General features: G+C 39.5%; 1 protein-coding gene and 1 long non-coding RNA gene across 2 annotated transcripts in view; one reads left to right on the top strand and one right to left on the bottom strand.

Annotated features, from left to right (window-relative positions):
- Window positions 1–23102, top strand: part of LOC105354105 (uncharacterized) — a 102748-nt gene extending 79646 nt beyond the window's left edge. The window contains exon 3 of the long non-coding RNA XR_002873292.2: window positions 22935–23102. This is a non-coding gene — a long non-coding RNA (uncharacterized LOC105354105). The remainder of the gene's footprint in view (window positions 1–22934) is intronic.
- dnai1.2 (dynein, axonemal, intermediate chain 1, paralog 2) overlaps window positions 1–25129 on the bottom strand; it is a 395863-nt gene that overhangs the window by 132631 nt on the left and 238103 nt on the right. The window lies entirely within an intron of this gene.

The following is a 25129-nucleotide window of genomic DNA, read 5'->3' as shown; positions in this document are numbered from 1 at the left end:
TGTTTTACAAAGGCCATTTGCTGTGGTCATCCTTTTTAGGTTCAAATGGAAAACAATTATAAACAGCACTTTTCAATTTATCTCATTTGTCCGGTTTAATAAATGTTCTTTTCCGCCATGTGACAAAACACACACACTGTGAAGGGGGGAAAAATGGTATGGAGCCTGAACTATAGAAGGAATGATAGAGGTGGGTAATGGAGGCAGGGTGTTAAAGACCCAGGTGGATTGGTGGCCTTGGACAGCTTGATGTAGTTCCAGCAATGAGCAGCTCATAAAAAGTGCTATCCGCAGGCTTTAGGAAGATGTTCTATCTCTCTGCTGTTAATGGCACAGCCTAAAATCACCTTCTTTATCAAAGTCAGTCCTCTATAGCATAAAATTCCCTAAGAAAACAACAGGGAGACACAACAGGACTGCATCTGCATAGGTTATTATTTGTGGGGATGCATTAACTTTATTTGACCAGAGAGTTGGGACTCTCTGCAAAGCAGGTAATTTTTTTAACAAAAAAGAAGGTTTTTATTTCTTTTAGGATTTATTGAAAAGCTTAGTTTTTACATTACGCTGTGTGGCACTTACCCAGTTGCTACGTTGGTTCGTACCACTGAGCATGAAACACAAAGCATTCTCTGTTGAGTTTCTTTGACAACAGCTTTAGATCATTGTGACAATTTGTAGAACTGTTAGATAAAGTTCACTTGCTAAAGTCTTTAACTCCCAGGGATTATGGCTAATATATTAGTGATTGTGAGCAGTGTGCTGAGTTTCTCTGCATTGGGAGAGCAAATATGTTCTTTAGTTTCTCATACTTATTGTAAGCTCTCGTTATTCCTGCTCCTGTGGTGGGAATCTTATGCAAATACTTGCTTTTATTTTTTTTGAAAAGCCTACAAAACTTTGTGTTTATGTGACTATGAATATGTTAAAAAAATTGACCTATATTTTTTTCTTTGAATGTTATCAATTATCATCTGTTAGCTCCATTTAGATTGAACTATTTCTCAGTATGACATATCAGCCATCCAACCACAACAGGAAAGGCGCATTATCATGACTTGAGTTAACTGACTTAATTTATCCCTTTAACACCAAGGTGTTCAGATTTATTGATTACTGTAACTTTTAGACTGTGTACGCAATTAACGTTATTCCAGCAGATTCTGAAATTGAGAAAAACTAGGCCATACACAAATGTTGAGTAGGGTCTTGTGAATTTGCTACTGTTCGCCTATTTACACACCCACCTTACTGCAGTTGGCTCTGGTCTGACTTGATTAATAGAATGGTCATTGTTGGGCTTCTGTGGAGCTTGAATTGCATGTGTTTAGGTAGGGAAACAAGCAAAAACATGTATGACTTTGACATTGTCTGACAAGGCTACAACTGCTAGTGAAAAATTAGAGAATCTAAAATGTCCTGATGTGTTCATGGCTCCCATTTTTCTTGTGATAGCTGCAGGGCCTTGATCTTGATCTTATCTTTTTTTATTTTTAACATGTTTAGAAAAACGTGCAAGATTGATTTATCTTATAGGAGGCAAACATTTAAGACCGGTCGTATGTGCGAAATGCATCAATGTGAAGGCGGCATTACCGTTTTTTTAGAAGTTAAAAAATCTGTTAACGGGGATACTTTCGTCGTTATATGTCACGGTTGGGATCAGGTTAATGTAAGTGACGTAAGACCTGGGGATAGGCGGTCCCTAAGCGTGGTTTGTTAATGTTCCGCCGCCAAAAAAATTCAGACGTCCAAACATATGTTTGTCAATAATTAGAAGCTGATCCTGGTTTAAACCTCATAAAAGCTTCCCGGCTCTGCTCCAATTGTAAATCCTCCACTTGTAGACAAATAGATCTATAATTGTCTTCATTTTGCTAATCTGAGGGGCCATCTTGCTAAGAACTGTATGGCTGGATAGATCCGATATTGCTCACTTTTTTTGTGCTGCGCTAATGTTAGCGCAGGGTTGTGAGGGTCTGTAAGCTAGCGGGAGAGAGTGTAAATAAAGGAATGCTGGGACATCAACGTAAGGTTGCTTCCACACAAACAGATACGCCCACAGCCCAGAGGCAAATCTCTAATAACATCCTGCAAAAAAGATGTCATGAAAAACAACACAGGCCAAAAACTGTATAATCATTATTAAAAGACCACTAGGGACAATTTTACCATAGAAAAAATATAGCTGGAGTAAGATTTTGGCTTTACAATATTGTCTGCTAGTAACGTGTTTCATATTACTAGTTTTCTGTATGTGTGTGTTAAGTAATGGGATTCAATGGGATAAAAAAAGTAATGGGATTCAGGAGGAAATTAAAACACAAAATATTAAAGATTTAATAAATCTTTCTACTCAATCATGCGTCTGACAAGACCTGTCAATACAGCAAACACGTTTACTGATTAAAATGGCCTTTTATTGTGGCTAACTTGAGAAACACCTGTGCAATTATCACGCTGTCTAATCAGTGAGTTAATATGGCACACCTGTGTGGTGATGATCTTCATGAAGATTTAGACCACTGTGTGAAGATATAGAATATGTTTCATCATTAAGTTTAGCTCATGACACATGGGACTAAAAATGAGAATTCCATCTATTTCAATGCTGATTGAAACATCAGATCAATACATTTATTGGTTTATGTTAAAGACGTAATGCCTTCCTGTCACTCTAGTTAATCTTCGTGTCTATCTGCACGTGTAGTAATGCAAACAGTAATAATTATTTTTCAACAGCTGCAGAGGACCCGCTTATATAGTTGCATCTTAGATAATCATAATCAGTGTATATGGAAGAAGTCACATTATGGCAAATCCTAGCAAAGTAAGGAAATCCAAAAGAGGAATGGAAAGAAGTATCAATCCAATAATTAAAGTAAGTACGGAAAATTTAAAGCAGAACACTGCAGTCTGTTTTTATTATGGTTCCTGGGAACTATGTTAAACCATGACAGGCAGACAGTTGAAGTCTATGTCCCATGTCTCAATTCATTTTCGGAATCAATAAAAGACAAAGAAAAATGCAGTTTTTACCCTTACAAGCAATATTAACATGGATGTAAACAAAATAGCCATCCCCAAAAAATAGTTGTTTTTAAACTTCACATAAATACATTTAAACATCATACACGGCTTATAAACTGTCTTAGATTTGCTTACAATGAAACTTCCAACAGTCTTTGTCGTTTTATAACTCTCTTTTGCAGTTTGTGTTTTGAGTCGCATATTTTATCTTTTTCTGGAATGCCTTTGGGCAACACGATAGGAAGGAGAGAGGATGTGTGTGGAGTTTGCACCATCAACGACCATAAATACTGTGGTTCCTGCACCGCTGTGCGTGTTGTTATTGTAAGAGAAGGCAGTGTGCTTACTGGGAACTTCAGAACGGAGACTAAAAAGGAAATGCTTGATGATATTCTTATATTCCAGGCTGGATGCAGCCACACAGTGATCCTTTTCATCAGGACCTATGAGGAACGACCATCATCGTGTGGAGAGTGTCTGCACTGCAGCTGCAAGATGTCAGTCACACATAAAAATTATTATACCAACTTATCGCGAGCAAAAGAGCCACAGACTGTAAAGGAAACAGAATAATTACAGTCATTATGATGGCCATTACAATCATCAATGAGCCCACTGTCGGGTTGTGTGCTGACCTCCAAGAACAAATTGTCTCCTGTAAAGATCTGGAAGCTCATTGCTTTAAATTAACACGTCAGGATCTTGAATGCCGTCTTCTAGCTTCGGACCATTTTCACCGACAGAACTATTTAGTGGTGCACCTCTTGACTCGTTTTAAGGTCGTTCTGGTGTCATCTGTCACGTGAAAATAGGGGTACTTTGTGTCTCCACTTGAGTTTTCCCCTGGAGACAGAAGACTTAAATTTCCCCTCAAAGCTAATAGAAATTTAACTCTGCCCATAACTCCACCGAGTCCTCGAGGCTCGACACTAGGCAGGGCCCTGGAGGAAATAGCTTCAGATGTCATTTACTTTAGTGTTCTCTTCTTATCTCTTTCATTTTGTGCCCCCTTCCCTGCTCCCATATCTTTTCATGATGTTTGCTGTCAATGGCAGAGCTGAGTGCAGCCACGTTGTGGAGTTATTGATTTCTACCCGTCTTTTTTCCCTCCCCCCTACATTCTTCTGTTAATCCTACACCTCTTTCTTCTTGTCTGTGCTTCATCGGGGACTTTGGGTGGAACCAAGACCAGCCACTTTCCTCATCCCGCATCATTTTCTGGCTCTTATTTTTTCATCTGTCCCCTGATTTTCCCCCCACCTGGGAACTAATTTTGACATCCCATTGTGGTATAGTTTCTCTGAAAATACTTTCTATTATGGGAAGGCTGTGAGTTGGAGTTGTAGTGGTGTGGAGCGCAATTCTCTCCCCTATAACCTCACTGAATTCCTCCCCCTACATCCATCAAAGCGGTAGAGGGCCGTGTTCATGCACTGAGCTCTCTGTCTACCTCAGGCACTGACGACTCATTTCTCCTGACAACAAACAAATAACTGTAAACCTTTGCTTTTAGTGGGGTCACTACAAAGTGAAATGCCTTTTCAAACTGTGTTGACACATATTTTTTCTTTGGCAAAAAAGAACACATCAATACTCCCATCTTGCAATCCAAGGTCGAGGGAAGATGTTGTCATTTTGGGCTAATATTGTTTGCAAGAAGGTAACTTGGAGGAAATCTCAACAGTATCTCATGTTTGGAGTATTTCAAACTGCAAATGTTTTAAGGAACCATTTCATGAGTGTTTTCAGAAAATCTGGAAAAAAAACAGTGATGTGAGGTGAGGTAATTGGTTAGTCTCTAACTCTTTCAGAGTAAGATTCACAAACACAATATGTTTGCTACTACTGATTGTGTTTCATATCTTATATGGGCATTCTTTTAGCAAACATAGCAGGTACATATTGGGCCAAGGAATCACGTAAAATGTATAGTGGTTCAGTATGGCTCCCATGGTGGATAGTTTAGACGGATTATAACATAGACATAGCATGCACTCTCTCTCAACCACACATATACACACACAAACACAGAATTTGCACGCTGCCCTAACCTTTATTTGTGAATGCAGTCCATTTCCCTCTTGCTCCTTGACTTTAGCATCAAATTCCTACTTATTTTCTTTTAATTTTAGAAGTCTCCCGGTCTCTGTGAAGCTGTGTAGGGCCAGCATTGGTCATCCATTATTGATTATTTCCCATTTTGATTAAAAGTTCAACTTTGAGACATTTTGTTTGACATATGTTTCTAATGTCCTGGGACAATGCTCTCCTTCGCTTTCTATTGTCCATGTTCAGTGTGGTACACACCTTTTCACCAAACAGCAACGTGACTATTTGTCTCCCTTTAAATAGGCAGACTGACTGATTATAGGTTTGAAAACAGCTGTGATGTCAATTAAAGGACAAACCTGAGTTCATCATGACACCCTGGACAATTAGTTCTCAGTCTTTTATAAAGGTAACATCATTTTTGTCCAGCCCTATTTCTTTCTTTTGTTTTTTTAAATAATTCTGTTAATCAACAACTCAAAAGTAATGGCTGAATTTGATTATTTCATTTTTAATAAATTTTAATTTATTGTTACTTTTGAACGTTTCAAGTCATTTCAGTGAGCATTCTGGACTTTCTTTCTTTAACTGAAGGGTATCAACAATTTTTTCCACCACTGTAAGTAATGTACTCCTTTTGAACTTTATTAGCAACCACTGAAGAACAAATGTAATATATTGAGTGCCTTCTTCATTGAAACAGAGCTAGGTAAACAATAAACAAGCATTAAATCTATTACCTATTATATGGAAAGTGAGGATATGGAATAAAAATGTTTAGAATGTAAAAAAAAATAACAATAAAGCATTACATTATTAGGATGAACTAGTTTGCATGGGATTGCAATCTGCCTTAAGTCAGCCGAGCAGAGCTAAGTGCTCAGTGCTGCCTCACCTTGCAGCCAGGAAATAGGATGAAAATGAATAAAATAACTAGAATCATACAAATACAAGTATACTGCATTTATGGCATAGTAAAAACAATGGTTCATTCAGTTTTCTATAACTTATGGCATTACTGTCAAGTTTGATTATTTTTGCCATTTTGAAAACTACTCTTTCATTCCTCTGTGGATCTTCTGATGCATTGGAAATGTTCCAGTTTTTCTCCTGTTTAGTCTAAAAAAATGTCCATTTTAAAATCTTTAAGGCAGAAGAAATAACAGCTTTGTGGCAACATTTTGTTCTCCATGGCTTTTTACGTTATTTTTTGGTTGACAAACAGTCTCAAACAAAACTCCTTTGTCTCTCAGAAGTGCAGTGTAGCTGATGAGGATTTTGCTTCACTGAGGCTTCAGAACGTTGTAATCATTTGACGTGGAGCAAAATACTTCCTGATTGGGTTTCGTTTTTCAACCAAAAATTAAATATATTGACATTCTTTCAACTACCGGAACTCTTTTACGGTTTATGCAATCAACTTTAATCAGCTGATTCTGTGGTGGAGAAAAGCAGCTTTGCACCGTTTGGGGTGAAAAGCCGACACGCAAAGCTGCTTTCCTCTGTGTCAGAATCAGCTGAAAGTTGATGGCGTAAATGGCCGAAGACTTACAGTAGATCAAAGTGTGTTATTTAGATGTCCTTGGGGAAACCTGTGGCGTTAAAGGGTTAAAAAAATTACAGATATTCTATCAACACTGCACTATCTTAATATTTCAACAAAAATCAACTTCAAAGTATTGACAGATGGGTGTCAGACTATTAGTGCCACTGTAACTCATGAGTGTAACATTTATTCTGCAGAGTTCACTGTCTTTATGTGACAGAAATTATTAAATGGTGACTAAACATAAAAAAAAGTAATTTAAGTCAGTTTATTATCATGTTTAACACAAACACAACAACTGGTCTATATAGTCAAAACTAAATCATACCAAATCAATTTGAAAAAAGGGGGAAAGTAATTCCCATTAAGAAATCATTCCAGGTCTGCAACATCACTCTATAGATAAGTGAATTCATCCAACTCATCTTTCTTATGCTAATGTGAGTGTGTGTGGTTTTTGGTCTTTGCGTGGTCCTGCAATAGTCTGACAAACTGTCCAGGGTGTACTCCGCCTTAGCCCTTTGGTGGGTGGGATCGGCTTCATCAACCCCGTGAACCTGCACAGGAAGAAGAGGGTGTAGAAGATGGGACCCTTCTGATGCACAGAGGAAAATATCAGCTGCTGCAATTCTGTGTTTGATTACAAATGTCTATTGACGGCCACAGAGCAGATGCCCACAAAATGCTTCTCAAGAGGACATTAGCATTGTAGCTTTACTAGCTCCCATTAGCGGTAAACAAATGCACCTGTCTCTGTTTACCGTCTCTGCTGTATTTGTTCTGACAACACACCGATGCCAAGTCATAAAGACAGAGGAGGAGCAATTCATCTTTATTGCAGGCAATCATTTTGAACATCCCCACAGGCTCTTTGTCCCTTTCATACAGGTAGGGTGTCAGCCAAATACCCCCCCAACCCCACCCCCATGGATAAACTTAAGCAGTTTACCATAGATTGTATTGGTTCAAAGTAAGGAAGTGTTTCATGCTTGCCATGGGAGGGATTGCATTGTGAGCATTCTTCTGGTTTTTCTGTCCAAGCTGGCTCTGTGTGTCACATGCTAACAGCAGGTGCAATGCTACATGAGTTTCAGTAGTTTGGTGATATATTGGCTTTTATTAGTGAACATGATTAAAGTCAGCCAGGAGGGGGAGCAGGCAGGTGCTGGGCTGATGAGCAGAGTGACAGTGTTAATAGACCAATGCTCCAGGGAGGTGGCCCCCTTTTGCAGCACCAATCCGTCTTGATTTCAGCACATTGCCTTCTTCAATTACACTAAGTGTTTAGCTCCAGTCATCGAAAACGGCTAGAGATAGGGAAGCGCAGCTCACACTATCCTTAAAAGTGAGAAACATAATTCAGTTGTTTGGCCGTTTTTAATCAGCTGGTCCCAATAAGACATTTTTCTCTATGAATTTGCTCTAGGTGTGGCTCCAGCAGATGACTGGATAGAAGGAGGTTGTGTTGCTTCTGTTTCGCTATCCGTCTATGCTCTCTCCTCAGTGAGATGAGAGAGATGATGCAGAGATAAGGCGCTGAGGGAAACTCCACACAGAGAGAATTAAAGGTGTTCTCTACCAGAGGTTATTATCTTCATCGCTTAGCCTGTGCACCTCATGCCACACAAGACCTTTTTCCAAGATAAGACCTAATCGGGATCCTCGGTTATATCTTCATTTACTTACGTCAAGGTTATAAAGCTCAGAACATGCTGTGCCTTTTCAATCAAACTTGGAAACCCAGACTTGGGAGGACAAAAAAAGGTGTCCGTATTTCAGGCATGTAAGTCGCAAGAGCCAAAAAATGCATAATAAAGAAGAAAAAAACATGGAAGTCGCACTTTTGGGAGAAAACTGCAACTCTTCTGAACAAATCCGCCAAGGCCAATTCTTCATATTTTGGTGCAATTTCAAACATACTCGGAAACCAAATTGAGCCCTGTGCTCACAAAGGAATACAGTAAACCCTTGTTTTTCGCGGGGGTTACGTTCCAAAAAGAACCCGTGAAAGGCAAAATCCGTGAAGTAAAAACCTTAATTTATTTTACAATTATTATACAATCAAATACTCTATTATACATTGAAAAGAAAGAAAAAAACATTTTACAGGCTCAAGCATTTCTTTCACAAATCAAAGTACTTTAGAAAAGTTGTTTTCAACAAATAACTTCTGTACTGTACTGTCAAATAATAATTTTATTCATCAATGTGAACAGAAAGCTTCAAATTGCGGAGATCAGCCCCGCCCACCGCAACCCGAGTAATTGGATTAAACAGGAGAAAATTTAAAATGATTATGAATGAAATTAAAGTACAGTCGGACAAATAGTGACTCAGGTGTATTTCACTGCTCTTCAGACTGAGCCGCTGCATCCTGACTCTGCTCTGCAGTGTTTTCTTCTAAAGCCCGCGGTGCAGGTCTGTTTGTTTGGGAGAAGAGCATAGTGATAGGCAGTTGTTGTCGCTCTTTTTCTATGGGTTTTACAGAAACTCGAAATTGCAAGATGATTTGTACGTACGTAATGTAAATTTGGCAAGCTGTTTTACGTACGTGAACATATTAAACTGCAACGCTATTGACGCACAGGTAGAGAAGAAGCAGAGTGACTTTTTAGCCAATCAGAATGCAGAACACAATGCACGATGCAAATCCGTGAAGTAGCGAAACCGTGAAAAGTAAACCGCATTATAGCAAGGGATCACTGTATTGAGTATTCCTGATCCCATGGTTAGGATATCAGTCAAGCAAAAACATGTATTTTCATTCACCTCGGTCTTTGCATGACGATGAATATTGCTCTGGAAAAGGCCGACTCCACCATCCCCAATGTTCTGGCTCTATGACACAATGTTTTTTTTTTTCATTGAAAAAAATAATCTCATTAAAAGACTCAAGAGAACAATCTTATAATTGATGGAACCCCTTACTTAATTACTTCAAAACTCCACCAGCAGATACTTTGTTACTTTAGGGAGGGGAAGCGGGGAGTAAAGAAATTAACACATCTACTCCCTTTTTTGTTATTTCTTTCTCTTTTATTTAATTTAATAACTTTAGCATTTATTGTTATTGCATGTGATTATTTTTTTTTTCTAGTATTAGAATGACTATAGCTTGGGGGCAGTTGGGAAGAATCTAAACATGAAAGAATCAAAATGCTAAATAACCTGTGTTTACAAAAAGAAATTCTGCCAAGCCTGGCGTAATGCGTGCTTCTGACCGAACACATTAATGCGTCAAATTCATCTCTATTGCCTCTTTTTCCACGCATGTAAAATGAGAGTCTGCTGCCTCTTTTGACACGCGTCAAATTCGATGCTTAATGCTTGTCCAAAAATATCTTCTTAAAGTAGATGCTACCGTCACGACTAGGAGGAGCTACTGTCAAGTTTTGAGCCTCATCGCTCCATGTAGGTACTGACTGTATATCTCATTTACAATGAAGGGAAGAGACTAATGATGTTGAGTGATCATGTTTATTTATTTTGAAGAGATCAACAAAAACATCAGCAAGCACGTCTCCATGTCCGCGTTCACGACATCATACAGAGTCTGCGTCTGAATGGCGGCACTTTCAGCAGTACTTTTGTGTCTCTGTAACCCAGTTTGATGACCTGTTGTTCCTCATTAGACCAAGGAAGTAAAAAATAAAACAGAAATAAAAATGCCTCGATGTAAATGTAAATAAAAACAATATAAAGTTCCGGAGGAGAATGATCAGATTCCATATTTGTTTTTGGACAACGCTTCTTCAGTAGCAAATACTGATGCACAAACTTCCAGTGCCCTCTAGTGGTTGTTAGTGGGAACCAACCACTGAAGGGTAGTAGTGAGAAAATAACTAATATATGAGCCAATATTTTTTTTTTAAATCACATCGAATTCACTCCTGAGTAGAAGTTGCAGCCCGGGACAAACTATATAAAAAAAATTATACTGCAAAAATTATGTTTATAAAGTCAGGCGACACTGTCATGCTAAAAAAACAATAAAAACTTGTGAATGTATTTGACTGACTTCGCAAAGCAAGGGAAATGCAACAGTAGATCAATAAGGACATGCAGGAAGAAACAAATCCTAAGGTGAAACTAATGCAAATGAAGCAGACGTTTTCTATAAAACTGAGTGGAACTGACATCAGCAAAGAGGCTTTTGATTATTCTTTGCTCAAAAACCAAATGATCTTTCTGTGTTCACCATGACACAATAAATAAACATCAGGGGAACAACTGTCAGCTGAAATGTACATTTAAGCAGGCACACATTTACTAAATTGGCAGCAAATTTTCTTCATTCTGAGAGCGATGGTGGATTCATCCTCGGGAGAGACTTGTTTGTTAGGAAGAAAGCTGATGGCGGGCAGTGAATCGAAATTCTTATGGATTGTTTCTGTAACCTTTCTCAACTGAGGAATAATAGAAACGTGGTCTCGGCACATGTGCTCTTTAGTTTGCTCCCTTGCTTTTACTTGACGCAAATAAGACAGTGACGCCTGGGATGTGGCACAGCTTACCTCCACACAGCACCAGGGGAGGGGGACCTTCCATCTTTTGACCCCCCGATGCATTTCAGAAAAGGTCAAGCTGACAGTCATCATTTCATCAATCTGGGGAATGTGCCACTCTTTTTCTGGACTTTCGAGGAGGAAGTGTCATCGAAGTTTGTGAACAAACTGCTCCATTCTGATTCTCCACCACACGTCTCTGGTTTGTTTCCCCGAAATGGCGTGTGGAGGTAGTGTTGGGGTAGGTGTGGTGGTGTAACCTTCTTGACCACCTTATCTCGTGGAAAGGTCAGTGCAAGGCACCCTGAAAACCAGAAGGGTGGGGAGGATCGATCTGAGGGCTTTCTTTTATTTATCTCGGTCGACATGCTGCTCCTGGTGTTCTTCCAGACCAATAGTGAGGGGAAAGAGATTACGATCTATTAGTGTTGCAGATATCCTCTTTCTTGCCTCAAACTCACTGCATTCCTCCTCTGTCCCCTGCTTTTCTTGTCGCACATCTACCTCTATAAACACCTTTGGCTCAGAGCCAGAGGCTTTTAGGTGGAGGGAAATGTGGGTGTCATCAGAATAGTCTGGTTGACACCTTGGGGTCAACACGATCGAGACATGTCATTGCTTAATACATGTGCCGAGGGGCTACAAACCAGGCCGCCCACACAGGAGCTGCAGCACTATTAGAACTAAAGGGACATCACAAACACTTTTCTGTCCCGTCCCCTTTGACTTGTATGGTGCAGTGTATTAATGGCCCGCTCATATCACCATTTATCATTTGAACAGTGCAATATATAGGAAGTAGTTGCATCAGTGGAGGGAAAACAAAGGCAAGAGAAAGATGTTGCAGTGTGGGATGATGGTGTTCCTGAAAACTTGGATGATTTAATTAAAAAAAGTTTTCTCTTTCTTTCTGTTTGCACTTCTGTTTTCTTGCCGAGGCACTAAACTTGCGAAAGGATGTTTAATTTGTCCTATGAGTTTGTGCAGCAGCTCTGTTATAAAGCACTCAGTGATTGGTGGAATGCAACCGTGTAAGACCTCAGCCTTTTTCGTGTGTCAAAGCTAAAATGATCAGCTGTCCACATTTGCATGCAGCACAACTGCTCCACCCTAACATGCCTGGAATATTTCTTCGTTACCCCATCATCACGGTCAATTAGGCCCCAACTTTCACTACCTTTTATCTCCTTAACCAGCATTCTCATCTGCTGCTTGTGTCACAAGGCCTGCGGATAAATAATTCAACGGGGGGGGGGGTTGTTGGAGAATTTACTACTCCCGTCTTACCCGGTCAGGTTGTAAATTCTGAATGTGGGGAAATGGGAGAATATATTAGGAAAGAAGAGAAAAAAGGGGGAGGAAAATGTGGAAGAGGAAGGGCTGTGGGGAATTGGTCCCTGGGGGGCCATAGTCTTACACCAGCAACATCATAAAGCCACCATTAGAATGCTGTATTTATAACGGGGTATTTGCCCCGGGCTGCGTCTCGTGATTCCAAGTCCCCTTCCAAACACACACTCCTGGTCTCTCCCTATAATGAGCGCACTAATCACTCAAGCACGGACGCAAATTCACAAACTATACGGCACCAACATCCAGCTGATAATACCATTTTCCCCAATGTCAGTAAAACCTCTCCATAAAACAGGCAGAGTTTTCTTCTGCTGGCACTCCTGTCCCTATATATGCTGTTTGTCAGGGCCTCGGCATCGCAGAATATCAATGGTGTAATGAGGCAAGGACTCTTTCTGATGTGCCGCAACATTGACTCTTTGGGGGGGAGCATGGAGAGTTAAATGACTAAAAGATATCAGCCCCCCCAATAAAATCCTCAGAGCACACTCCGTGGTGGCTATCAGATTGACTGCCTTCAAAAAATTTCTAAAAAGGCACACCGTACCAACCCAACGATAAGAATGGAGACCAATCGTGATTTCTGTTTTTCTTTGAGGGAAAAATACTGCTATGATGTTATCTACAATAAAGAAGCTTTAAATATCAAAGTCTACATTTGTCCTCCTTTTAGCACGACTGCAATTTTTGTTCGTACAATTTAGTATTTCTTCCCTCTGTATGTTTTAAGCCCTCCTGGTCATAAGGGGGCAGTATCTGGAGTAAACTGTGGCACCATTTACATGGTAAAACCTAAATGTGAGTCACAGCAAGTAATATCATGACTGCCAAGATTCATTAAGATTCTCAAAAAGTGGTTTTGGCTTGAAAGGGCCGCAGATCAGTTTCTTGCTATCAAATAGTTTTTCACCAGGCGGCAGTGAAGGCATGTTTAGGTTTTCTGAGACAGTAATACAGTTGTACTCTTATCCCTCATCTCTAACTCCCTACTCTCTCCCTTTCTCTTCTTAATTTTCATCTGGTTCAGCAGGAGATGTATGCCAACCCAGTTTCATGCCAAAATGTGTAGTAGCTACGTTTGTCAAAAGCGGGCTTTAAATTGTAGGATGGCTACGTTTCAATATCGTTTTCATTTTCCATACAAGCCCACTTAGGATCTCGTGACATCTGCCTGTCGTGAACAAAAATCATTTCCACCAAAAAAAGAAAAACAGTCACGTGAACCCTGCGCAAGTCCGCAGATATGAATGAAAAAACAACAACATTGTCATTCTACGATTTCAGAACCTTTTTGAGGACAAGTTAAACGAAACAAACTACGAACTGTATGTCCAAAATGAATGCCTATTGTAGCATCCCTTTCCACACTGAGACTTGTAGACTTAATCTCTTTTAAGTTTCTGTATTTTGGTTACTGTAGGCTGTAATTAACGCACTAACGTACAGCTTGCCCCTAAAGAACAGCAATTTTAGAATTGTTGACTTTAAGGCTAACATCTGTGTTCCAGGAAAAATAGTGAAAAAAGAAATAAAACAAAAATTCATTTTAACACTCAACATAAGGATTAGAACGAGATTAGATTGGATTTTTTGTTTTTGGGTCAGATCCTGATCCTCACCCTAATTCACCATATCCAGCATTTCTATAGCTAATTATGTACTTTTTTTATTAAAGAACATACAAAAACAGGCAGGTATTACAATGGAAAATCTGCTAAATTTAAAACTGAAACCATTTATTTAAGGGACCTGAAGTCACTAGTCCTATTTACTGTTTCCCAAGGTGGATATATAGTAGATGTTAGCCTACATTATTTCTACTAAGGTTCTGACAAGTTTTTGATGAGACTTTAACAAAATTACAGAGACTTAAGTCCAAGTTTGACAAAAGCCAAAGGTTAGCAAATATATTTAGAGTAAGCAGTAAACATGGCAGAGTAAGCACACAAAATCCCCTGTGTCTTTTCATGCACTCTGTTGAGAAGTAATAAGAGGAGCTACAGTCCCTTTTGTTTATCTGTTCCACTCATGCTTTTATTGTCAAACCTTGTTTAGGAATATAATTTCCCTTTAACTGGCCTTTTGCTTTCCTGGCACTCTTCAGGCACTTTCTTGTCAGTGGTCTATAGTGGAGTTGCTTCCTCGGAATAAACTGCTTTTATTTTAAGCTAGCCAGAGGGGTCAGGGAGCCTGATCTGTCATTTGCAGTGTAATAAACGCAGAAGCAGAGTCCCCATAAACACATCCAACCAATATGAACAGCGCTGTACAGGAAATGAATATGTGGCCACTGGAAGTTAACCCGATAACGTTCAGGCAAGATGATGGAGATAAAAAACAAAGTGGAGCTCAGACAGTGCTGTCTGGTGTGACACTCCAATGGTTTTCTGTGTGTGTGTGTGTGGAGGGGGGGGGGGGGGGGGGTGGCTTTCCTAGCGGTGCCAGAACATGTTTTAAAGACTCACTCCAATCATATTTTGAGCTATTTTCAAAGCATCCCCAGTGGTCTTTTAGTTATGATTATGTCAATTTTTGCCAAAATAAAAATAACCTGTGTCATATTCTAGGACATTATTTCTGCAGAGCGGCAGGAGTCTAGAAATTTGCCTCTGAGCTGTGGGTGGGACTGTTGGTGCAGGGTAAGCCTTTGCTTTATCGCTCTCTTACTAACTTACAGCCCAAAGCTAAGGCTGAATCCAAATTCTTCCCCTATACGCCTTCTCCCTACACCTGCATTTATCCCTCCAATAAATAATAGTAATGAGAATAATAGAAACAAATGCCCTTTAATTCGGACGTCTCTCCCACTCAATGACGTCATCATTGAGCTCTATCCTGAACCAACCATGGGCCGGGTGGGTGGCTGCCTGGAGCGTGGGACGGGTCTCCCTTGGGGGGTCCTGGCTCGCACCTGGGGTTGGGGTGGGGGGATGCCCAGAACTCCTGGGTGGTGGTGAGGTGCTTGTCTGGGGCTGTGGGCGCTCCTCTGGGGCGGGGCCCCGCGTTGGGCCCTCCCGGCGCGGCAGGAGTCTGCTCTTCTTGTTGGGCTGCTTGCACTCTCTGTCCCCCCCTCTGTTGTTCTCTATCTGCTGCCGTGCGGGCGTTCTGGCTGCCACAGCTGCGGCGGGGGTCTTGGTGTGGAGATGACTGGGCACTCTCCCTCCTTTTTTTGTTACATTCCATCATCCATTTTAGAGGAACATGAACACTCATTTGAGCACAGGTGTTGGCTCACCTTTGCACTAATAGTTTGCGTGATTGAATTAAATATTTCACACTAGTTGATTTGAAGGCATAAGTATGCGTGTGTGAACATTATTTGTATTGTGTACATGTTGACATGTGAAAATTTTTGGAGCCAACAGGTATGTTTATAACTTTTTAGTGTGTGTGTGGACAGGCCCTGCCCATCTAGATTTGTATTACATATGAACCTCATTGTAATGATTAAAAAATATCCAGCAACTTGTTGCTTAATGCTGCTTCATGGTTTTACCCCCCCTCTTCCATAATCACCCTCCTGTCCCCCCTATAACATCCTTCTCTCTTCTTCCCTCCTTGCCTTTTTGTCCAGTCCAACACAAAAGATTTTCAAATATGTTTAAAATGAAAAAAGTTTGGCCTCGATTACAAAAGGGGTTTATTCAGACATACCTCTGGTTTGTCAGAAGATTCATAACCCCTGTTGTTAAGGTAAAATATGTCCAACACAAGAGGCCTTCAGCTCTCATCTGTTTGCCAAGCTGTTGGACAGGACAAGTTAAAAAAAACAAAAATAAAAAATGAAAGCAATCCAGTCGTACAGTCAGATACCAGCTCCATGGATCTATTTGTCTACAAGTGGATGGATTGGAATGTGGCAGAGCAGGGAATAGTGTATTTTCCACGTAGCAAATATGCTCGTTTTCCAACTGTGTTTTTTCTCAACAATATGAATACAGAAACACTCAGAAATGCAATTTTAAGCTTAATTTTCTTTATATTTGCCCTCCATCACCATAAAAATCCCCAAAGATCATGTTAAAACACAAAAAACCGAATTTTCAACGGAGTGGGTCTTTAGGTGGTTTTCCTGGAGAGATACAATTAAAAGAAAAAAGCAATGGCAGAGCTGGATCCCATTTAATGAGGGAATAAAACTGTCTCATTGAACGCAGGTAAAAAGAACCATATTGACCTGAGGTGGTGCTCGTGAATAACCAGCTGTCTCCAATCGATCACAATACAATGAGAGACAACACTGACGAGCCGCTTTGACATGGTTTGTCTGTGACACAGAAGGTCAAAACACATGTATTCCCTCTTTACCGTATCTCTTATTTGATTTTTCATGCCACACACTAGACCCTTCGGATTTGTCTGTGACACCATCGTCTGCCCAAGATCACTCCGGCCTCCACCGCTCAGATGCGTTGTCATTAGGCTCAACACGGCATAATTCTCAATGAGGCAGCGCTCTGCTCGCCTCTTTCTTTATCCATTTTCTTTCTCTGTCCTCTCTCGTCTTATTCCCCACAGTCTCCCTGTCAAAGGGCCAAAGCCTTGGCTGCTTGTTGCGCATGCTAACATCCCGTCGTGAAAGATGGGATGAGGGCAAGAGAGGGAGACAGAAGAGAGGCAGACCGAGGCCGAGACAGTTATAGCTATGGCCGCCAAACACCGACAGACTTAAAGAGTTGAGTGAATAAATGCCCTGTCTACTTTGGACAGAGTGCACTCACTCTCGCAAACCGGCGCGCATGCATAAAACCCAAAGGGTCGGGCAGCTGGGGAGAGGGGAGATTTTCCGCAGAGAGATTGATAACACCCCCTGCTTCAAACAGCGGACAATCCAAGCAAGTCCAATGTGACTTTAAAAAATCCAAATGAATACTGCATGGAGACAGGTCAAGGACAGGATGGGTGGAGGGTGTGCGGAGGAGTTTTTCGTATCAATCAGCGAGTCATGGGGGGAATGCGAGAAGACAACATCACGCTGGGTCCATCGCAGGCTGGGCTGTTGTTGGTGGAGTAAAGCTTCTTTGATAACTGTGAAATGGAGAAACAATTGCAGGAGTGAAAAGGGTATTATGACACTAAATAATCCGGGGGCAGTCAGCACTTTAGATTTATGTCACTAATGTCATGTTTTACTTGCTTGATTGACGGGAGTTAATCTATTTTCATAGGTAAAGAAAACAGTCTGAGCAGAAATATATAAAATCTGAGACTGTGCTGTGTTTGGCAGACTCTAGTCTAGAACTACGTTTTTGCACGTTTTTTGTGATCTTCTCTCCACAGAACCCGAAGAAAAAATAGTGTCATATTTTTGGACTATAAGTCGCAATGGAATATTACGTCGCAGTCGCAAAAAAAAAAAGCACAATAAGGAGGGGAAAAAAATCATGTATTAGTCGCACTCTTGAGAGAAACTTATTTATCAAAATACAGAACCAAAAACAGAAATTTCATCTTGAAAGGCAAATCATAATATTGGAATAAATGACAATAATACACTAATTATTTGCACACTTCACTACCCTAACCGTATTTAGCTTCATGAAACATAGGAGGAAGTGAATCAGTGTCTCTCTCTCTCACTGTATCTCCGCACACAATAACAAAAAAGGACACGCTAACAAGTCATTTAAACTCACTTACTAAATTTGAGTTTATTCTTCATCGTCTGTGTCATTTTTGAACAACTCTGCTAAGGCCGGCGCTTCTTCTTCTGCATCGTTGTCGGTAGCCAAACTGACACATACATCTACAGTGCCCTCTAGTGAGTATTAGTAGGAAAATAAAGAAACACATTAGATTATCTATAAAAGAAAATAATCAGATTCAAGTTGCACCTAAGCAAATAAGTCGGACCCCCGGCCAAACATTGCAAAAAAAAATGAATTATACTCCAAGAAATGCCGTAATTGTTTTATTTTAATACATATTCATATTTATACATGTATTTAATGCATATTATTTTAATACATGTCTAATAGCTTTGTAATTATACTTATTCATATTTCAATGGTGACCTTAAATGGCTGATGCTCCAAATTAAACCCATAGGACACTGACTTTGATCAACACGACTGAGAATGATGCCTTCTAATCAAAGGAGCATAGAAAAGAGTCACCTGTGGGAAAGGCTTTCACAATGCCAAATCAATATAGAGAATCTACAGCAGAGTTCAGCCTAAATGCCACCTCACCCTTTGGCCTCTTATCAGCACCCAATCACAGGCAATCAAGCTCTTTTAAAGGCTGATTTAACCCTGATGAGCCCGCCACCAGATGAACCCCACACGCAGACAGACATCCTGACACGCACGCACGCGCGCTCCCACACAAAACACTTTCTGCAATATTGCAGAAGAGATTAAAGCCACATGAAAGAGGCAGAGACAAAGGTGACGTCTCCTCTTTTGAAATGGCAAGAGCGTGGCTTGACATGAAGCGAGTGGGTGAGTGCCTGGGTGAACAAAAGGCTGGCGCCATGTGAGAAAAGGGCAGAGGCGGGAGCCGGGTAGAAATGGTGGGGGGCAGGCCTTTAATTAAAAGGATTATATTGAGGTGCACACTGCTGCAGAGGAGCTGTCCACTGGGTCCAGATTGACTACAGTACTGAAACCTATGCCGGCTGGTGAGGAAAGACAGAGAGCAGAGGAGGAGGTGAAAATGCAGCAGCAAAAAGGTTTTTAAAATGACTTCAGACAAGGTAAATGTTCCCAAAAAAGGCGTGTAATTAGCGATCATCAATCGGCGTTGGACGACAGGATTTTTTTGAAGATTCAAGGTCATAAAGAATGATAACAATGAATGAACTATGGCATTAAATTATTGCTTTTTTATAGATTAAAGTCATTACAGACATGCTGCCAGCCAAGTCAGTTTCCCTCTTTAATGTAAATGAATTCTAAGTTTGGCATATCAATCTAGTGTCTCTTCTTCTCATTAATTTTTATCACTGAAGATATAATGAAGTCATAATAGCAGGGAGTCTGATGAGTGTCAATTAGAAACTTGAATAATCTCTGCACTAAAATAAAAAAAAAGAAAGAAAGAGAAGGTTTAGTGATTACCTTGCTCTGTTTAACTTAATGGTAGCCAAGACTTGGTAGCTCCTATACGTTCTTATCTGTGACCTTTATTAAGACATTTGTGAAGACGTGACACTAACAATGGCTGTCAGATTGTTTTACATCAGATTATAATGTGCAACAAAAATCAACAAAAAGGAGCAATTCCGGCCTCGTATCGTCACATACGGCCACTTGCAAACTTTCCTGCAGGCAGATAAGTCCCTCGTCTGCCTCTGACTGCGTTATCAGCCCAGTCCATTGTGTTGTGTGGAGCTGCTCAACTTTCCACTGCCACTGACCAAGATTAACATTATCTCTGCACAACCTCCCAGAAAACCAGACGCTCAAATAATTACATAGAGGCAGGACAGAAAAGAAAAAAAAAAGTTGCCTTTGGACCCCACCATCTGTTTCATTTCTAGGGGTGCCTGCTTCATAATGTTTTTATTTCATACATACATAAATCATGGCCTTGGAAATAAAGGTCTTCAAATGTTTTATGCACTTTTGCCTGCGCACTCTCATCCCTGAACATGTCACACGGTTTCAGAGCCTCTTCACTGTCTGTGCAATGCCTGCTCTCAGTCAATGCATGGTTTGACTTGCTGGAATAAAAAGTGGACTCAAGGTTTAAAATTTCTTCACATAAATTAACTGTAAACTAGTCATATATGAACTATATAGGATAGAATGTGTGCAAAGCTTTTTGTCAATTCCCTCCAAAACATTTTTGATGATTCTCTCAAAATATTATTAAATTTCTCTAGAATTTCCAAATGCTTTATTGGTTAAAAATAACTTATCACATAAAAGTGTTGGTCAACAGAACAACCCTTAAAAAATATAAATATTTATAATTTGACTGCTAAGTGATCTTGCCAGCTGATAGGAATCAATTGTTTCTGGACCTGCAACATTTTCAAACACAAACGATGAAACTGCCATGTCCATTTAGCTTTTTGTCGACAAAATTCTAGACTTTTTTCTGGATTTTTGCTGGTAAAAACTTGATCAAATGTTTACTTTGTGGCAGGGAAAACTGAAAATCCAAAAATGGGTGTAACAGAATTGTCCGCTCTATTTAAAAGCCGTAATAAAAAATAAATAAAAAAAAGAACAGTGCACTTTATAACCCCTGAGGTTTCTTCGTTTTTCCAGAATCCGTTTTTTTGGGAGTTTTTCCTTACCGCGAAGGGGGGTCTAAGGGCAGGGATGCCAGTATAGCTTAGTCAGTTTGTTAGTTCATTTTAGTATTTTACTATTGCACTCTTTGTATTCACGATCCTTTTGAGTTCATGTTTCACTTCGAAGCCCATCGAGACGACTGTTGTTGTGATTTTGGGCTATACAAATAAAATTGAATTGAATTGAATTGAATAATCCGGAGGGCCTTATATGGATTAATTCTGGTTGTGTTTACTGATGTTGAAGCAGTTTTCAGAGTTACGCAGCGCTCTGTCAAAATGTCAGTCGGTTTTGGTTTGTATGAGTTGCAAACCAGATTGTTGTTATAGTAAATACGTTACCGTGGCTAACATTTAGCGTGTTACAACAAGTTGACTTGTGGACTTTTCTCTGACTCTTTTGTAGTCCTTATAGTTCAGTGCACCTTATTTTTCACACAGGTTCAAAAATAGACCATTCATTGACGGTGTACCCATAGTGCAGTGAATTTGTTAAATAAGTAGTAATTTGCTGAGCTTTCTTGGTATTTGAGTCTCTGTTTCCTTTTCTGCTTATCTTCTTAATTCGTTCTGTATTTTAGTTGAGTTACATGGTTTATCTTATTTAACTCAGCTCCTGATCCTCTGCAGCAGTGTGCACCTCTCGTGTTCATTTCTGCTCTTGGAGTTTTGTTTTTCTTTTTTGAACTTAGTCAATAAACTAGTGTGTCTTTTTTTTAATCAGCCTTTCCATCTCCCCTCTAAGATTCTCTACTAACCAGTGAACAACCTGAAACAGAAAACATATTTTCAGGTCTTGAATGTTAAAGTTGCATTTAAAAGTTGATTCAAACATAAGTAACAGGGTGATAAAAGCAGGTTTTAATCAGAACTGTCAGTTATGATTTGAATAAAGGATAAATTATCTTCATGATTTATTTGAGGGAAAAACAAGGGTATTTCTTAAGCCTTTGGCTGAAAGAGCTTATGATCACAGCCTCACACAGATTGGATTCTATATTTAGATGTCTTTTCTTGAGCACATTTGCACCAAGAAGGGAAATTTAAGGTTTAGTATGTTCAGAGTCTTAATGAATTTACAGCTATAATGTCAAAATAAAAAATTACCTTTGAATTACAACTACTTTGTTTTATGAGTATAAAAAAGGACACGAACACAGGAGCGGATGAATGAAGTTTGAAATTTGTTGAAAATTGTTGAAATATATTCCCAAAAACTGTCTGATATTTAAAAGCTGGAGGTACAGAGCCAACTATAAAGCCTCAAAATAGCTTATTAGATATTGACAAAAAAATTGCATGCACAGCATGCAGGTCTCTTGGTTCGCTTTGGTGACCTAAGTTGACCTTTTGGTCGGCATCCCCAAGTGCCTGCAGGGAATTCATGACAGAAGGCTGCAAGATCTTTTTGTGTGAACTTTACGTAACTTAACACAGAACTTTTGTTAAAGATAATCTAATATGCACAGCATCTCTTCACAGCTTCAAGAGCAAATGGCTTGGTGTCAACTTGAAATGTGTGCAACCGATCTTTTGTCTTCACAAAAGAAAGTGTCTTGACTCCTTTAAGACACAAACCAATGAAACAATCTGTTTAAACTAATAACTCTCATAGACTTTGACTCTCATAGACTTCACTTTGTGAAGTAAAAAGCATTTATTTTTGTGGCATATAGGATTTTTAACATACACACTCAAGTTTGATTCAAACTTTGTTTTATCCTTATGTTCTTTAATCCAGCAACTAAGAGGCACACTCAGAGGCCAGAGTTAGATACACCCCCGATTTTGCATATCCAGATTCATTAGAAAATGGTAACCACACCTGGTCATAAAAGGACCCCAACTCAAGCATGGATTGGTTAACCTGTCCCTCCTTTGAGGCTTAAGACTTGGTGCAAAAGCCAAGGAAGAGTTTTTTTTTTCTTTTCTATTTCCTGAGAATTTTAGACTTTAATTTAGATTTCTAGATCTTGCTCAGTTTTTCTAAGTTTTTCTACAAATGCTTGAGGTGAAACCAAGTTCTCCCATTTCTAATTTCTAATTAAGATTAAGCCAGAATTTTTCGAGCGTCTCTTTTGTTCTAATTCTTTCTTCTTTTTCAACATTTTTGGTCACCTAATTTCATCGACTGACTCCTACTTTTTTGATGCTTTTATTTTGAAACTGATTTTTTGAACCAAATAAATTTTGCTCACAAACCTAGGAGGAAGAATCCACTCTACCACTCTAAGCCAAGTGACCTGAACAAAACCAGCATCCCTCCAACACCTGAAAGACTGCGGCACAAAGCCCTTCCTGAAGCATCCTGCCAGTAACGGACATTCCACCCATTCTGGACGGATCAAACAGAACCAGATCTCCAGACCCCTTGGTGAGGATTACTGCTTCACTCATTCAGTCTCGGCTTGTGGTCAGATTAAAGATTAACTTTATTTTTGCAAACGTAACATCTTTGCCTCAATTTTAATCCCCTTTGAGGATCCATCCTCAAAATCATAACTTAAACACATTTTCATACACAACACAGACTTAACACCACCACAAAAACACTAATAAATCTTCTCTTTTCAATATTTTGTTTTCTTTTATATTTTTTTTACTTTGCTAGTTGAAAGCTCATGTCTATGCTTTGCACATGCTTGTTGCTTTTCAATATTCTGTCTTAATGTCCAGTATTTCCCATGTGTTTGACCTAATTTTATTCAACAAATAATTAAAGGACGTCATTGTTCAGATTTCAGTTTTTCTTTTTCGTCGTAAAGTCCCTTCACAGATACAAACTGCCTACGGTTGAGAGACTGATAAATTTATTATTTATTGATTATAGCTGATGATTAATGAGTAATATTTTCTTTCAGTATGAAGGTGGTGCCCTAGGATCATTTTACTAAACTGGAAAGTTAATTTTCAACCAACTTTAGGATAGAATATTTTGTACTCATCCCTTTAATGTATCATATTTATTTGCTCCTGTGAGAGGCAAAGTCAAATTCCTTATTGACTTTAACCCCTTTCAAGCAACACATGGCTGACCTTTGACTGTGACTGTAGCTGCTTTCTGTAAAAGTGAGAGAGGCTGGAGTGGAATTGATTGACAATAGCAGCACCCTGCCACCGATAACATCAGACTAGTGGTGTCCAGGTAAACCCTGCTCTTGCTTTTAGGCTGTAGTGATTGTCTGAGTGAAGCAGTTTTGACGGTTGTCTTGTTTTTGTTTTTGTAAAATTTCCAGTGGTTCACATTAGGTTTTTGAAATATTTCATCTAAGAACTCACATAATATTTCACATTCATTTTTTCTTTTTTGTATGAACAAAAATAATATAAAGATATGACACTAAAACGTGACAAAACAATATAATTTAGTTTTTATAGTGACCCATCCCATTGCCACAGTAAATAATGTGATAATAATATTCACTGTGGGAAAAGACTGGATCACTGTGGCAAGATGGATCAGGATAATGGTAAAATATGTATTGAAGCAGACGATTTCTGAAACCAAACATCAAGACCATGTCATGGTGGTTAGCCAAGGGCAACATGAAGAGCAGGAGGCATATCAATGGAGAACAGAATGTGAAGCTGCAGTGTGTGGATGTAATAAGGGTGTATTCAGACTGGAAAAATCCTTTGTTTCAGATCAAGTCCTGAACCTTCCGTTTGGTCTGTATTCAGACCGGCATCAAGCGGACCATTCTGTTCCAGACCAAAGCTTGTAAACAAAACCACATGACCAAAGATCTCTTCAGTCATTGGCCAAGAACTATGAGGGCGCGTCAAAACAACTAGAGCAAGACGGACGTGCTGCGATTTACAATCCTTATCGGGACAGTTAATTTTATAAAAAGGAATATTTCGATTATCAGTTTTGAACTTTGGGAACACAATTTTTTACTTGTTCCTTTTTTACGGTGGAGGCATCCTGCAAGGTGGTTACTGGCAAAGAGACATGTCGTGTGTGCTTTAACTTAGAGGATGCTAGCAACTGCAGTGATGAGGAGATGTCGGCTATGAAGATGCGCTAAGTGTTTATGAAATATAGATTTGTGGGGAAAACAGTGTGAGGCAATGTGTGTTACCTCAAAAATAGTTTTAATGAGTCTTCATTCATCCAAGCACATTTCAATGAGTTGCTGTGTCTCATCATTGTGGTGTTATAGCATTATTTTAAGATAATTCTGTTAAGGAACTACAGGGTAGCTTTTAGGATGATGTCACAGCACCCGCCCAGCACTGCTGGGAACGTTTTTACAATAGCTCAAATGATGATTGGAGTGGGACTTTAAGGCTTTTGATGATTGGAGTGGGACTTTAAGGCTTTTAATGAATACATTTTCAATATACTCTTCAAAAGAGTTTCTTAAATGTTTTTCTGTAAATGTTCCAAGTGGTCTT

This window comes from Oryzias latipes, chromosome 5 (genome assembly GCF_053564925.1).
Source record: "Oryzias latipes strain Hd-rR chromosome 5, Olatipes_Hd-rR_3.1".
NCBI classification, from domain to species: domain Eukaryota; kingdom Metazoa; phylum Chordata; class Actinopteri; order Beloniformes; family Adrianichthyidae; genus Oryzias; species Oryzias latipes.
The sequence above is the reverse complement of the archived record's forward strand: the minus strand, read 5'-3'. Positions and strand labels throughout refer to the sequence as shown.